General features: G+C 37.4%; 1 long non-coding RNA gene across 1 annotated transcript; it reads right to left on the bottom strand.

Moving 5' to 3' along the window:
• Positions 1-3,173: 3,173 nt before the first annotated feature.
• Positions 3,174-4,429, bottom strand: LOC132540749 (uncharacterized). The gene is made up of 2 exons (XR_009551896.1): positions 4,163-4,429; positions 3,174-3,556 (listed from the first exon to the last, which is right to left on the bottom strand). It is a non-coding gene; the product is annotated as an uncharacterized LOC132540749 (long non-coding RNA).
• Positions 4,430-14,743: the final 10,314 nt, after the last annotated feature.

Genomic DNA, 14,743 nt, shown 5'->3' on the forward strand with positions numbered 1-14,743 from the left:
AACTTCTGCCAGTGCTTCAGCATTGTAACCCCACCCCCACCCTATCCATCCCCATTTTAATAACTTTCAGGAGGCCGAAATGGTTAATTCATGGTATTAGTTTCTTCCTCCAAGTAAAAAGGTGGTCCTCAGGATCAACTTGATGTGTAAGTAGAGAAAAATTCATTTGATTTAGGTTATTTTCTTAACTGAATTTCTTCTTTTAATGTGGAAAGAGAGCTCCAACTTCCTAGATAGTGTCATTCTTATACAATGTAACATGTCTCTTGAAACTCGTGCCTTTTTCATTTACCTGTTTATTTACTGTTGTTTTACATCTCCACAAATACCAAGAAGAGAAGGTATATATGAGTTAGATTGCAGGAAGCAGGATACAATGGAGAGAAGGGACAGAAAGCCACAAAACAAAATGGCTCTAAAGAGGTTATGTTTCTTAGAGTTCCTTGAGAGTGTCCTTGAGTGTTGATAAATGATTAATGGCAAAGAACAGAAGACCTGTTTATCTTCTATATATCCAGTATAATATATCTATTTTACACAATAATAACTATGGTGTGGGGAAAAATGGCCTGGATTATTGATATGTTCTCTAATGATTCCCATGTATAACAGGCATGTCCTATCCTTCATCTCCACTTCTCATATAACCACGGGCTTGTGGGGGGGGGGGGGCTTAATTTCAACTTAAAACTCTTCTCTGAACCTGTGTGAAACTCATGGAAAGAAATAAAAAATGGTTTAAAGAAATGTACTGGGAGATGGGGGACAAGTCAAAGGAAAATACAAAAAGATCCTACCCCATCTAAAATAACCACTGTATGAATAAACAGAAATTTGGGTTTGCTTTCATCCTCCTTCAACCCACCTCAGCTCATTACAGTGAAATGACTCTTCAAGTAATAAGTACAAATTAGGTAAAAGTATAAATTCATTTAATCAGACTATATATAAGGTGAATTATATTTTCTCCTTGTGAACATGCTTTTAATATTGAGTTACTTACATATGTTCATACAATATTCTCAACACTTTGAAGGAATTTGCTATCATAAACTTACAGTTACATAGGTATCTTCTAACTGAGTAAAAACTAAGAATTTGTTTTCTTTTCAGTGCCTCATTGAATCCACAAGGAAGATTTTATACATTAAAATAATATTGTCTAAAATAATTGTAGGAGGGTATATATGGAAAGTTAGGTGTGATGTAGACTAATGAACATCCCTCATGTGTGTGCTTGTTAGCTAAAGAAATCACATGGAAAATTGTAAGTATGCTCATTAAAGTACAAAATGCTAAATTCTGTGGATTTAGTATATATCTTTTTTTTTCTCAGTCTGGACAGAGGAGCAAATATTTTTCAAAGTGATGCCAACTTCAACATTATTTTTCACCATGTAGGTAAAATGGAATGAAATTATTCAAGAAACTGAAAATATATTTTAAATGTTAATTTATTTTCACATTAAAGCATGTTTTGGATATAAGGATTTCTTAACTGATAGATATACCGTAATATCATATAATTTCTGGACTTCAAACAATAAAAATTGAATATAGCCACTTTAAAATAAATGATATACAAAAGTAGATTTCACTTTATATATCTTGTTATCGTAGCCTGAAATATTAACTCATTCCATCTTATATAAATAGAGTATGTGTAAACAGTATATTCCATAATTGGGCATGGCAACTAACCCCTCTCCACGCATAGTTAGATAAAGAATTACTTATAGCATTGGAAACAGAATTCTTTAAAATTTTTACTTATCATTATCTTAATTCTAATATAAGTTCTAAATATTTGGCATTATTTTAAACTGCAGCAGAGAAGAAAGTGATCTAGGTCATTCCTTAGAGAAACTGAAGAAACTTGGATGAGGGGACAAATATAAAAAGATTATTTCTCAAGTCTGAAAAAGTCATACAATTAATTATTTTACAAAAGTTTCTTTACAAAGGAACAGTAATTCACAGGAGTACTCAAAAGTTATCGTGGACACATCTTTTAGGAAAAGTAAGTCCATTAACCTATCTATGCTAGTTCAGGGGTGGATGGGGGCAATTTTTAGCATTTTATGACAAATTAGATAAAATCACTTGTTTTTTAAGTAAATTTAAAAAATTAGGATATCTTAGTGAGTTTACAATGTTTAACCTAAGGCAATAATTTACAAGCATTATAACCTCTCAGGTGAATAAAACGTATGATATGTAGTTTGTTGGGCTAATACAAGTAGTGTGAGGTTCAGTGTTGGGAAATGTGACCATTTAACATCTGCTTGAGAAATACTGATATTATATAGCTCGATTCAGTCATTTATTCATTCATTGTAAAGAAGCCTGCCAACTTTATTAGCCCAATTTAAAGAAGTTACCATCAGCTTTAAGCTTAGAACATGACAGCCAGGCAAAAGAAAGCTGCAGGAACTAGCACCATGGACAGAGACAAGCAACCTCTAGATAAAGGTTTGCAGAGCTTGGTGCAGTTTTCTCTCCCTCTGAGAGACACGGAAACTGCTAGTCCTTGGGGATATTTTATTTCATAAACTAAGGAAGAGACTGCCCTGTTCTACAGCTATAAGTTTATTCTGACTTGGGCTGACTTTTGCTAGGACATAACCATCAGAATAAACTACCAAGAAGAGTTAGAGTTTTGAACTCGAAAAACAACCTCCACTGTCCTCTTTTCATATACTCCTTTGCATTTGGTGAATTTAACAGTTGCCTTTCATTAAAATGGACAGGCATAATAGGTGAAAATGCAAGTAGTCTACCGAGAAGTTCGCTAAACCTTCTCCAAAGTTTTTAGTCCTTGAAATTCCCAACGGGAGCCGCAGCAACAACAACAAAAATCCCACCCGCTCACCTTTGCTCTCCGCCCCCAATTCTTCTCAGGCTCTCTCCAACCTTCTGGCACAGGGCAAGCCTTTTATCCGAAGGTGAGTGACCTAAGAGACTATTTTGCAAGAGTCTTTATATTGCAAACACTTTCCATTAGGGACAGTGCCAGGAGCTGCTGTGAACTGGATCACAAACATCCTTTACTTTCTCTTTACATTTCATCCATAAATTACATGTCGAAAGAAAATAATGAAAAGAAAGCAGACTCAGCTAGGACTCCCCCTTAACCTTAGGTACTGAGGTTACAATTTACACTTTAAGACACAGACTGTTTAAAACTTTTAATCAAATGTAATCTTGTGTTGCGGTAAAAAAAAAAAAAATCTAGATTGCTCTTCCTTCTTGTATCACCACCTTCCTTTCTCTTCTTTTCTTTTCTTTCTTTCCTTCTTTCTTTTCTCCTGGGTAAAATTTGTATAGGGTTCATTCTTCCTTTGATTTGTCTGCAGATAGTCTAAGATATGTTGCAGGTGCCCAAGTGTCCCGGAAAAAAATTTTGCAACTTCGGATAGAAGATCATTTATGTAAACGTTCCCACAAATGTCTTCAGATATCTTTTCCACCCCTTTTACTCACAAGCAACTTTTAAGCAGGATAAACTCACGTCATTCCTGAGCATTCAAAGGGAGATTTAGGCGACCAAATGAGACTGAGGTAAGAAAAACTGGAGGTGAGAAAGGGCAAATCAGAGCTTTGTGTCCGTTTCTTTTCAGTAATGCCAACAACCTGCTCTAGGTTTTCTCCTGGAGCCGATACACCTCATGCAAAATCAATACAAGTAATGAAAAATAGCAGTTCCCAAAGTTAAAGGAAACCATCTATCTTAGATAGTGACAATGAGTTTTTTTTTCACCGGTCCCTTTACCGGGACCTGGAAAGAAACGGTTTCTCTGCTTCCGATGCTCGAAGGCTTTTTCTTATACTGAAGATTTATGTTTCCACTTGTGTGCGATGCACGTCTAATTTGAAATAATAAGACCGGGCTGAGCAACCAGTCAATCAGAGCTATCAACCGCGCGCGCTACTCGCAGCCCTGCCCCCACCGCCCTCGGTGTCTATCCCTCTCCCCTACCCCCCACCCCCCACCCCGCCCGGCCCCTCCTCTCCTCCTTCCTCCCTCACACACTCACTCTCTCTCTCTCTCTCCCTCTCCCCCTCCCCCCCCCTCTCTCTCACACACACACACAGACACACACACACGTACACACACGTGTGTTCAGATCAAACCCTTGCCCCATACAGCAAGTGACCGCACCGGAGCACGGTGACAAAAGCGGAGTTTGTATCAGAAGAAGACTGAGGCCCGGGGAGACACAGCGGCTAGAGAAACAGCTGTCTTATCAGCGGGCTGCAGAGATGGAGATGGCTCGAGAGGTCCTCAACAGATAATCACTTGAATAGGTTTGCAGTGCGCCAAACTTCACGCTTGATAAGGCCAACCCAATGTAGAGAGCAGCCCAGATCCTGCTCCATTCTGTTTTATCTGGGCTGTAAATTAAGAAATTGAAATTCAGGTGGCAGAGGCAGCATTCTGCCGATAGACCGCTAAAGTAAACTGTCATTAAAATGCTTTCGGCAGGCAGAGAGGGGGCGCCTAGAATGGAATCTTATTGTTGATTTTAATAGGAGGGTTGGGGGTGGGGGGAGGTGGAGAGAGAGTTGCAACGAAGAAAAAGACCACCGGTTTAAAAAAAAAAATGATTTGGAGTGTGGAAACTATGGAGGGGGGAGTAAAAGACACAACTTCTGAGTTGTGATTTCTAGTCATGACTACGATGAGAACACAATTTGAAATGTGTGAAGTTTGGTGTAATAGAGATTAAGGAACAATTTAAACCAGTCTGATATAAAGTAGAATTCTGTTCTTTTCAGAGTATGAAGAAGAAGAAACTCTCTGACTACGGTATTGGAAACAGATTCCAAACGGACTCTAAAATTTTCCTTTTTTTTTTGGTTGTTGCTGTTGCTGTTGCAAGTTACCATAAACTGAAGTTAACTGGACCTTTTTCTTGAAGTGATAGTACATCCAGAGGTATTCTAGGGTAATTTGTTGTGGAATAGCCTTAAAAGTTGTCAGCTACAGAAAAGAATATGCAATGTCTGTTTACATTTTTTCTTTTCTCTTCTTTAACAGCATAGCTTATCAAAAGTTAGTCCTTTGGATATTTGCAAGGATACAGATTATATATCTTCACCCTCCTACCTTTACCCAGATAATTACTACGTGGTAATTGAGGAAACTCAAAATATCCTAATCTCCTGCCCCCCATATTTGGACACCACCTAGTTTCCACATCACAGTTTTTATCCACATCCTCTATCTGCTTTGATGGCTACAAGATTTGGAATTTTGCACATTTTTAAATATTTCATAAAACACATAAAATGCATAAAGGCCATAATATAGTGAGTATTGTTGCTTTCTTGATTCAGTAATGACTTTGCACTATACCTTGTTCTCTGTGTCCTTGAGTGGACTACAGATTCACTGATGTGTACTTATTATGAAAGTGTAAAAGGGTAGGAGAGGATGCATCACATTTTCCACAATAACATTTATAGTATAAGTTTTAACAGCATTTTAAAAATGTACTTTTAGCTTATAACACATATTAATGTAGCTTGAGAAAAATCACTTTTTACTTTTTTTTAATCCCCCAGATGTGATCAATGTCAATGTGCACTTAATTGACAATATAAACACCACTTAAATTATAGCATGAAGAAGAATTAAAAATGAATCTGTATGGGAAAGTAATGAGAAAAATATTAATATTCTATGATTGTCATCAGTAGTAATTAAGCTATGTAGATACATTAAAAAGCAATTATTTTAAGCTTCAAATTTATCTGATTTCTTAGAGTAGCAAACAAATAAATTTAAATCATAGTATCTTAAAACACATTTATGTTGAAAAGGCTATACAAAAGTTTCTCACATCTTGTAACACAGAAAACAATTTTTTTAACAATTCATAATTCGAAACAGTAATTGCATAGAGGAAATTACTTTGTAGGAGTGAGTTCTGTATATATTATTCAATGAGACAGCAATTTATATTTATGTAAGTTAAATTTTCCCTTCCATGTCACTATTCCCTATAGTATTTTCACATTGGTTTTTAAAATGGCTACAATATGGGCATTTTGATAAATATTCTTTTAGTGAATTCTAGTCTTTTAGGCATCATTATATTATCTTCCAGATAATCTGATAGCAAGGTATTTTCCTGCTTGTTAGAAATACTCAGGTTTCAGTTGCCAGGTTCATTGAGGCTTCTAAGAGGTTTTGTTCTGTCTTCCTTAATTAAGCTGAACATTTACACACAACCAACAACTTAAATTATTCTTTATTAATACAGGTATGCCTTTTTTAAAATGAAAATTTCTGTAACACTTAAAAGATGTACTCTCCTTAAGTTTGAAATGTGAGAGAAATAAATTTAAATTATAACATCTGAAAAACCAAAAGATAATATTAAGAAACATTTCATTATTGAACATAAAAAATGTTTTATCATGAAAGGATAAAATCCTCTCTGATCTGAACTTTCATTTGTCACAAATAAATGATGTATATGGTTTCCAAAAGGATTACAATTCATTCTGAATGATAAACAAAAATACAAAATTAAAACATAGGAAGTGAGACTGTAGGTTTTTAAGAAAACATTCACTCTGCGATGTATAAAAGCAAAAATACTTGACCTGACTTTTTTTTAAAATTTTTTTTAAATATTTATTTTATTTATTGATTCCCTTTTGTTGCCCTTGTTGTTTTATTGTTGTAGTTATTATTGTTGTTGTCGTTGTTGGATAGGACAGAGAGAAATGGAGAGAGGGAGGGGAAGACAGAGAGGAGGAGAGAAAGATAGACACCTGCAGACCTGCTTCACCGCCTGTGAAGCGACTCCCCTGCAGGTGGGGAGCCGGGGTTCGAACCGGGATCCTTATGCCGGTCCTTGTGCTTTGCGCCACCTGCGCTTAGCCCGCTGCACTACAGCCCGACTCCCCTTGACCTGACTTTTTAATGTAACACTCATTTCTCTGCAATAATTGTCTTATTGTTATTATTTTGGGGACATAGAGAGCAAGGTAGGCAGAAAGATTCAGAGACAAGAAAGATGCCATTTCACTACACCACCACTCATGTCACCCATGGTTCCCATGGGAACCCATGGTACCAGGGTTTGAACCCAGGGCTTCAAGTGTGAGCTTTGATATAATGTGTGAGCTCTACTGAGTAAGTTATCTCATGGCCCTAAAGATAAAAGTATCAGGAGCTCTGGAGATAATCTAAAAGTAATAATTAAGTTTCAAAAATCTTATTATAAAAAATATAACAACAATGAATTTTGTTCTTCTAGATGTTTAAGTGATACAGGTCCAGTCCTTATTTCTAAATACTTATTCCTGTGATCCTTTTTATTTTAATTCTGGCATCTTGAGTGCCTGACATATGCCAGAATAACAAAGAATTAGATTAAAGACAATAGAGGGTCAGGTGGTGGCGCACCTGGTTGAGTGCACATGTTACAATGTGCAAGGACCCGAGTTTAAGCCCCAGGTCCCCACCTACAAGGGGAAAGCTTTGCAAGTGGTGAAGCAGTGCTGCAGGTGTCTCTCTGTCTGCTCCCTCTCTATTACCTCCTTCCCTCTCAATTTCTGGCTGTCTTTATCCAATAAATAAATAAAGATAAAAACATTTTAAGGATTAAAGACAATAAAACTTAAAGAAAATATTACTTTTTGGGAAATCGTAGTAAAAGGAAAATATAGGAGACTCACTGTGGGATCTTGAACAAGTTATTTCATCTTTCTTTTAGAAAAAACCTGATGTCCTGAACTCTAAGTGATAACAAAGTCAGCAAGATAGCTCATCTGGGAGGGTGCCTGTTGTGTAATGTGGGCAACCCAGATTCAAACCCAGCCTCCCAGTGCACTGGGGGAAACTACAGAACTGTGGTGTCTTTCCCTCTCTCCTTCTGTTTGTGTCTCTTCCTCTCTAAAGTCAGCCTGAAACACTGGTGATGTCAAATAAAAATGGCAATAATAATGCTTAACTAGTGATCTCTGTGAAGTTAATGCAGTCATGAGGATAAAATATTCAAACATCAGGAGTCGGGTGGTAGCACAGTGGGTTAAGCGCACGTGGTGCAAAGTGCAAGGACTGGCGTAAGGATCCAGGTTCCAGCCCCCGGCTCCCCACCTGCAGGGGAGTCGCTTCACAGGCAATGAAGCAGGTCTGCAGGTGTCTATCTTTCTCTCCCCCTCTCTGTCTTCCCCTCCTCTCTCCATTTCTCTCTGTTCTATCCAACAAAGAAAGACATCAACAATAACAATAATAACCACAACAAGGCTACAACAACAAAGGGGGAAAAATGGCCTCCAGGAACAGTGGATTCGTGATGCAGGCACTGAGCCCCAGCAATAATACTGGAGGCAAAAAAAAAACTATATATATATACATATATATAGATAGATAGATAGAGATAGAGATAGAGATAGAGATAGAGATAGATATAGATATATATTCAAGCATCCTGCCATGAAGGCAGTTATACTTGGTAGCCATGACTATGGCAACTACAGTGGTGACTAGTACCACACATATTTGATATAGTCAGAATTAAAATTCCTGCTTTTACATACTGTACCTGAAATATTTTTACTTCCTTAGATTAATATTGTCTAATACATCCTATCCTCAATATTTTCCCATATATCTAGTTGTCACCAAGTTTAAAAGGCCCCCAAAAGGCATATAATCCCATTTGCCTTAATGATATGGCTTCATTATATTCCTCAATACAATTTCATGATTCACTCATAAAAAGTTGTAGGTATCCAGAAAGAAACTTAGTCTGAGATCACATTTGATTGATATAATAATAAAAACACCCTAGGTTTTTATAGTACCTGTTATCACCAACAGCTAGATGCACTTTTACATATTTATCATTGTAACCATGATGCAAAGAAGGACATAAATTCTTTCTCTCTTACAGGGATATAACAGAGGCATTAGGCATTTAGTCTCATTTTTAAGATTAATAGGAATACAGAGTAAGTTCCCTAAATGTCAGTCTTTCTACAATGTGCTACTCTTTTTGGCATTAATTATGGCCATTTTAATTTTAACTAAGCTCAAAATGTTACTGTTTGGCATTAAGTATAGGTTATAATCCAGCTAATTATTCACTGAAATTAAGTTGAGTCCAATACATATTATCACAGTCTAATTAAGTGAAAATATTTTTATTTTATGTTGAGATACTTTCATTATTCAATTATATGTATAATTAATTATACATATAGTCATTCTTGTTTACTATGTTTTCTGGTAACATTAAGGCATGATTTTAAAAGTTACTAGTCATTTATGTCCTTGAAAGAAATCAGTTTTATTCTCTTTGTCAGTAACCTCTCACCAGATTCATTTACTCCATCTGTATATATTTTATAGGTTATTATATTCATACCATTTATATAGGCTAGATGTGTTTTATGCTCTGGTTTTCTTTCTTTCTTTTTTTCTTTCCCTCCAGGGTTATTGCTGGGCTTGGTGCCTGCACCATGAATCCACTGCTCCTTGGAGGCCATTTTCCCCCTCTTTTTGTTGCCCTTATTGTTGTGGTTATTATTATTGCCATTGTTGATGTTGTTCCTTGTGGATAGGACAGAGAGAAATGGAGAGAGGAGGGGAAGACAGAGAGAGGGAGAGGAAGATAGACACCTGCAGACCTGCTTCACCGCCTGTGAAGCGACTCCCCTGCAGGTGGGGAACCGGGGGCTGGAACCGGGATCCTTACGCCAGTCCCTGCGCTTTGCGCCACATGCGCTTAACCCACTGCGCCACTGCCGGACCCCTGCTCTGGTTTTCTTTTTATTACATTGTGTTTGAGAACCATCTATCAAGAGAAATGTAGAAGTAGACTGTTTAAAGGGTATAAGAGAATATACTTCTTATAATCATTTTTGCTTGCTCTGAATAAAGAAAATTTGAGACATATGTTCATTTGACACTGAAGAAACACAGAATAAATATAAAAATATATCATTATTAAAAATGTATATCACTAAGGCTTGTTTATGTTTATAGTTTTAGAGTTCCTTCCTGAGCTTATTTTGCTATGGGTTAATAGCATAGATGTGTTTCTAGATCTGGACTTTCAGTGAATAAGTGAAATGGAAGGAAATGAAGCTTTGTAGCCAGTTGAAAGAATGAACTATAAACTTTTGGAAGTTAAAGTTCATAAGTTACAATGGAAAAATACATCAATCACACTCAAAGTCAAGCCCAGTCAGGTGACAGCCAGATTTTTCCATAAGCAAGTATGACTAGTACCAAAAAACAAAACAAAACAAAACAAAAAACCACATGCATACACACAACACAGTCAAGCTTCTGGGTTGTTTTATTTGTTTGTTTTATTTTTGTTGTTATTTCATATCAACTTCCTTTAACACTTCATGCTGGTGTTACTAGGTAGAACATTTATTTCTCTGACTGGCCGTATGTGTAAGTATTTTAAGGCTGAATATACTGTTGTAATATAAATAATATTCTATTCATTTGGTCACTGTCATTCTGGTAAGGAAAATTAGAGAATATGGCTGTTTGAAATGTCAGTTTTTGTAAACATGAGTTGGAAGATACAGCATAAATGAATGGTGTTACAGACTGTTTAAGTAACAAATAGACATTTCCTTGAATTATTTTGACACAATTTACTGTGAAATTTCTTCTTTTCTCTTACTCATATTTCTAGATTCCTTGTACAGACAATAAAAAGGAAAGACTTTCTCTAATATCATTGCTCATTATTTAACTCATGGAACACTGTTATTTTCTAGAATACTAATACCTCCTAGACATAAAATGAATACTAAACCAGAGGTGAGTCTCCATGCTAGTCATATCAAAAGGATGTATGTAAATTTGAGCCTTTTTACAAGTTTTTTTTTTTAATGAAAGGAAAAATATTTTTTATTATGGTGTTTTACTCCTTAGTTTTCTATAGAAAACCAGCAGTCCATCATTGTTCAGAGAAAAATAATTGTAGATTCAGAGGTGAAAACTGTGAGCTGGGGGTGCTGGGTAGTGGCATGCCTGTTTGAACACATATATTACAATTTGCAAGGACCAAGGTTCAAGCCCCTGGTCCCCATCTATAGGGAGAAAAGCTTCACAAGTGGTGAAGTAGAGCTGTAGGTATCTCTTTGTCTCTTTCCTTCTCTATTTCCCCCTCCCTTCTCAATTTCTTCATCTCTGTCCAATAATAAATAGCATTAAAAAAAGAAAGAAAGAAAGCTAGGCAGGTTGAGAACACCAGGCTAATTATAGGTGATGATGGGAGTTTAAGAGAACTAGGGTATTTGATTGTGTTGGCATTGTGGATTTGGAGTCACATCATTGAGGTATCTGAGGGAATACCTGCAAAGAGAAGTGCAGGCATAAAACTAGTGGCTGCAGAATATAGGTACCACAAAAGGGGGAAAAAATGGAGATGGGGGAGAAGGGTGGCTGGTGGCTCATTTTCACAAGTAAAGATCTGGGCTTGAGCCCCAGTCAGCACATGGGAGAGCCTGCAGAGGGAAGTTTTATGAGTAGTGGCATGGGGTACAGTATCTTCTGCCTGTCTCTCTCTCGTCTCTTTCTTTGCCTCTCAACTCTGTATAAAAAAGGCTACTGGGAACAGTACAGTTGTGCTGATACTGAGCCCCACTGATGGCTCTAGTGACAAAACAAAAACAGAAACAAGGGAGTTGGGTGGTAGCGCAGCGGGTTAAGCACACATGGCATAAGGATCCCGGGTTCGCACGCGGCATAAAGATTCCCCCGTTCGAGCCCCTGGCTCCCCACCTGCAGGGGAGTCGCTTCACAGGCGGTGAAGGAGGTCTGCAGGTTTCTATCTTTCTCTCCCCTTCTCTGTCTTCCCCTCCTCTCTCCATTTCTCTCTGTCCTATCTAACAACAACAAATAACTACAACACAATGAAAAACAAGGACAACAAAAGGGAAAATAAATATAATTTTTAAAAAAATTTAAAAAAAACAGAAACAAATCAGGAAGAGAAAAGTATAGGAGTCAGAATCAAGATACAAAGAGGGTGAAGAAGCTTTTTGTTTTATGGAATGAGTTGGCAGGGTTAGGGATAAAGACTGACAGGGATAGAGAAGAGTTCATACTGATGAAGGTGTTGTGATACCCACAGTGTTTTAACTGTCACTGAGAAAGTTTAAACAGGGTTCAGAACAAATATTACTTTTGATTCCAAATAAGAAAGCTACAGGGAGGGAGACGGATCACAGCCTAACCTGCTTGGCCATGGAAGCTGCTCTCAAACCTTTGTGCCTGGGGGTGGGGTGGGGGTGGGCTTTAGAAACACTGCTTGTGAATAGGCTGAGGAAGTAGCATAATGGTTATGCAAAATAATTTCATGCCTGAGGCTCTGAGATCCCAAATTGAAGTCCCAGCACAACCATAAGACAGAGCTGAGTAGTGTCCAGGTATCTCTCACTAAAATAAATGAATAGAATAGAATAAAGGAAACAGTTCTGGCAAAAGGTGAATGATAGCATTGAGAATATGCAAGATATGTAAGAACATCAGCTATTTCTTCCAGATTTGGAGAAAGGAAGCATGAGTCTTCCTGCCTGGTATTGTTTCTCTCACTTACTAGCTGACTCCCATCTAACTAAATTTCATTATCCCCAGCAGAAGGATGGATTAGTACTATAAAGGATAAAAGGTGAGAAATGTTGTGTTTCTTCTTCTCTCTGTCTCTCTATTTCTTTCTCCTTCTATTAAAAAAAAAAATGCCAGTAATGTTTAACCTTAAAATAACTTTTTTTTAATCTTTAGTATTACTGATTTTGTAGAAATTCTAAGCACACATACTATTTTTCATAAACAAAGTAAACAAACATGTAATTTTGTATTTGAGGGAGAACAACTCCACAGCTCAGAATGTGAGAGTACATCATAGGTACTGAGTTATCAGGACTAGTGACTACTTAAAAGACAACTGATACTCTGAGAAATGATGGATTAACAGTTCTGGAACTTTATGGCTTATAAACAAAATAGTAATTTCCACACAAAAATAAGTCTAGAGGTTTCATACACATGAGAAATAAATATAATAGAGCAAAGTAACAGAAATCTCAGAATTTTCTTCTTACTACAATGATAGCTGTAACTTCCTGCCCAATTAAAATTGCCTAACTAATGAAAAGCAAGAACATTAAGCATTTCTTCCATTTATTGCCTCTCTATATTATGGTCAAGGCATGTTTTACTTTTCATTTGTCTAATCTCTAGCCCCCCCCCCCCCCCCACCATTACATCTTTTCCCACCATTGCTGGAGAATCTCATGAAACCTTTTAACCTCTGGAGTCTGGCGGTGGTAGCACAGTGGGTTAAGCGCAAGTGGCACAAAACACAAGGACTGGCATAAGGATTCCGGTTGAAGTCCCTGGCTCCCACCTACAGGGCCATTCCTTCACAGGCTGTAAAGCAGGTCTGCAGGTGTCTTTCTCTCCCCCTCTCTGTCTTCCCCCTCCTCTGTCTATTTCTTTCTGTCCTATCTAACAACAACAACAATAAAAAACAACAAGGGCAACAAAAAGGGAAAATAAATAAATAAATAAATCTAAAAAAATTAAAATAAAACTCACACAAAAACCCCATTTTAATCTCCCATTTTTTTCTAATGATTTTATTAGGAAAATAATGCTATACAGGACAGTTGCTGACACCTGTGTACAGCTCCTTATCTTCCTGTAGGTGTCTGTATACCTCTTCCACCACCAACAACGCAAATCCCTCTTCACCATCAGACACTATACCACAATGCCCTGGCTCCCTGCTCCCATCTCTCCCTATCCCATAGTTCATTGTTTGTTTGTTTGCAATATACCATATCCAGTCCGAGTTTAACTGTGTTTCCCTTGTGTTACCTTGCTTCTTAATAAACCTTTGTTCTTGCCTAGCAAAGTCCTTAAAGAGACTTGCTGCTATTTCTATGGCATACAAACAAATGAAAACCACAGTACAGTAAATAGTTATAATGAAATTGAATAAAAACTGGCTTCCTGACAGGTACCACTTAGTGAATTGCTATTTCAGCGCCCTAAACAGTCACATGAGTTAATTTAATTTTCATATTGTTTAATTTTTGTCTTTAAAGTCACAAGGACCAAGCAGTGGAGCACCCAGTTGAATGCACATTTTATAATGTGCAAGGACTCTAGTTCAAGCCCCTGGTCCCTACCTGCAGGGGGAAAACTTCGGGAGCGGTGAATTAGTGCTGCATGTGTCTCTCTGTCTCCCCCTTCCCTCTCAATTTCCATCTCTATCCAGTAAATAATAAGTAAATAAAGTTTTAAAGGAAGAAAAAGAAGGAGAAGTAGATGGAGAAGAATGAAAAAAATCACTCTTCAAAGAATGGGAAACAGGTTAAGAATTTTTTTTTTTTTTTGCCTCCAAGGTTATCACTGGGGCTTGGTGCCTGCACTATGAATACACTGCTCCTGGAGGCCATTTTTTCCCATTTTGTAGCCTTTTTTGTAGTTGTTATTTTTATTGTTGTTATAGCTGTTGTTGCTGCACAGTACATAGAGAAGTTAAGAGAGAAGGGGAAGACAGAGGGGAGGAGAGAAAGACACCTGCAGACCTACTTTATAGCTTATGAAGTGACCCCCCTGCAGATGAGCGACCCCCCCTGCTGGTGAGGAGCTGGGGGCTGAAACTGGGATCCTTGAGCTTTGTGCCATGTGTGCTTAACCTGCTACGCTACTGCCCAGACACCCAGGCTAAGAATCTTAATA

Source organism: Erinaceus europaeus, chromosome 10 (genome assembly GCF_950295315.1).
Source record: "Erinaceus europaeus chromosome 10, mEriEur2.1, whole genome shotgun sequence".
NCBI classification, from domain to species: Eukaryota; Metazoa; Chordata; class Mammalia; order Eulipotyphla; family Erinaceidae; genus Erinaceus; species Erinaceus europaeus.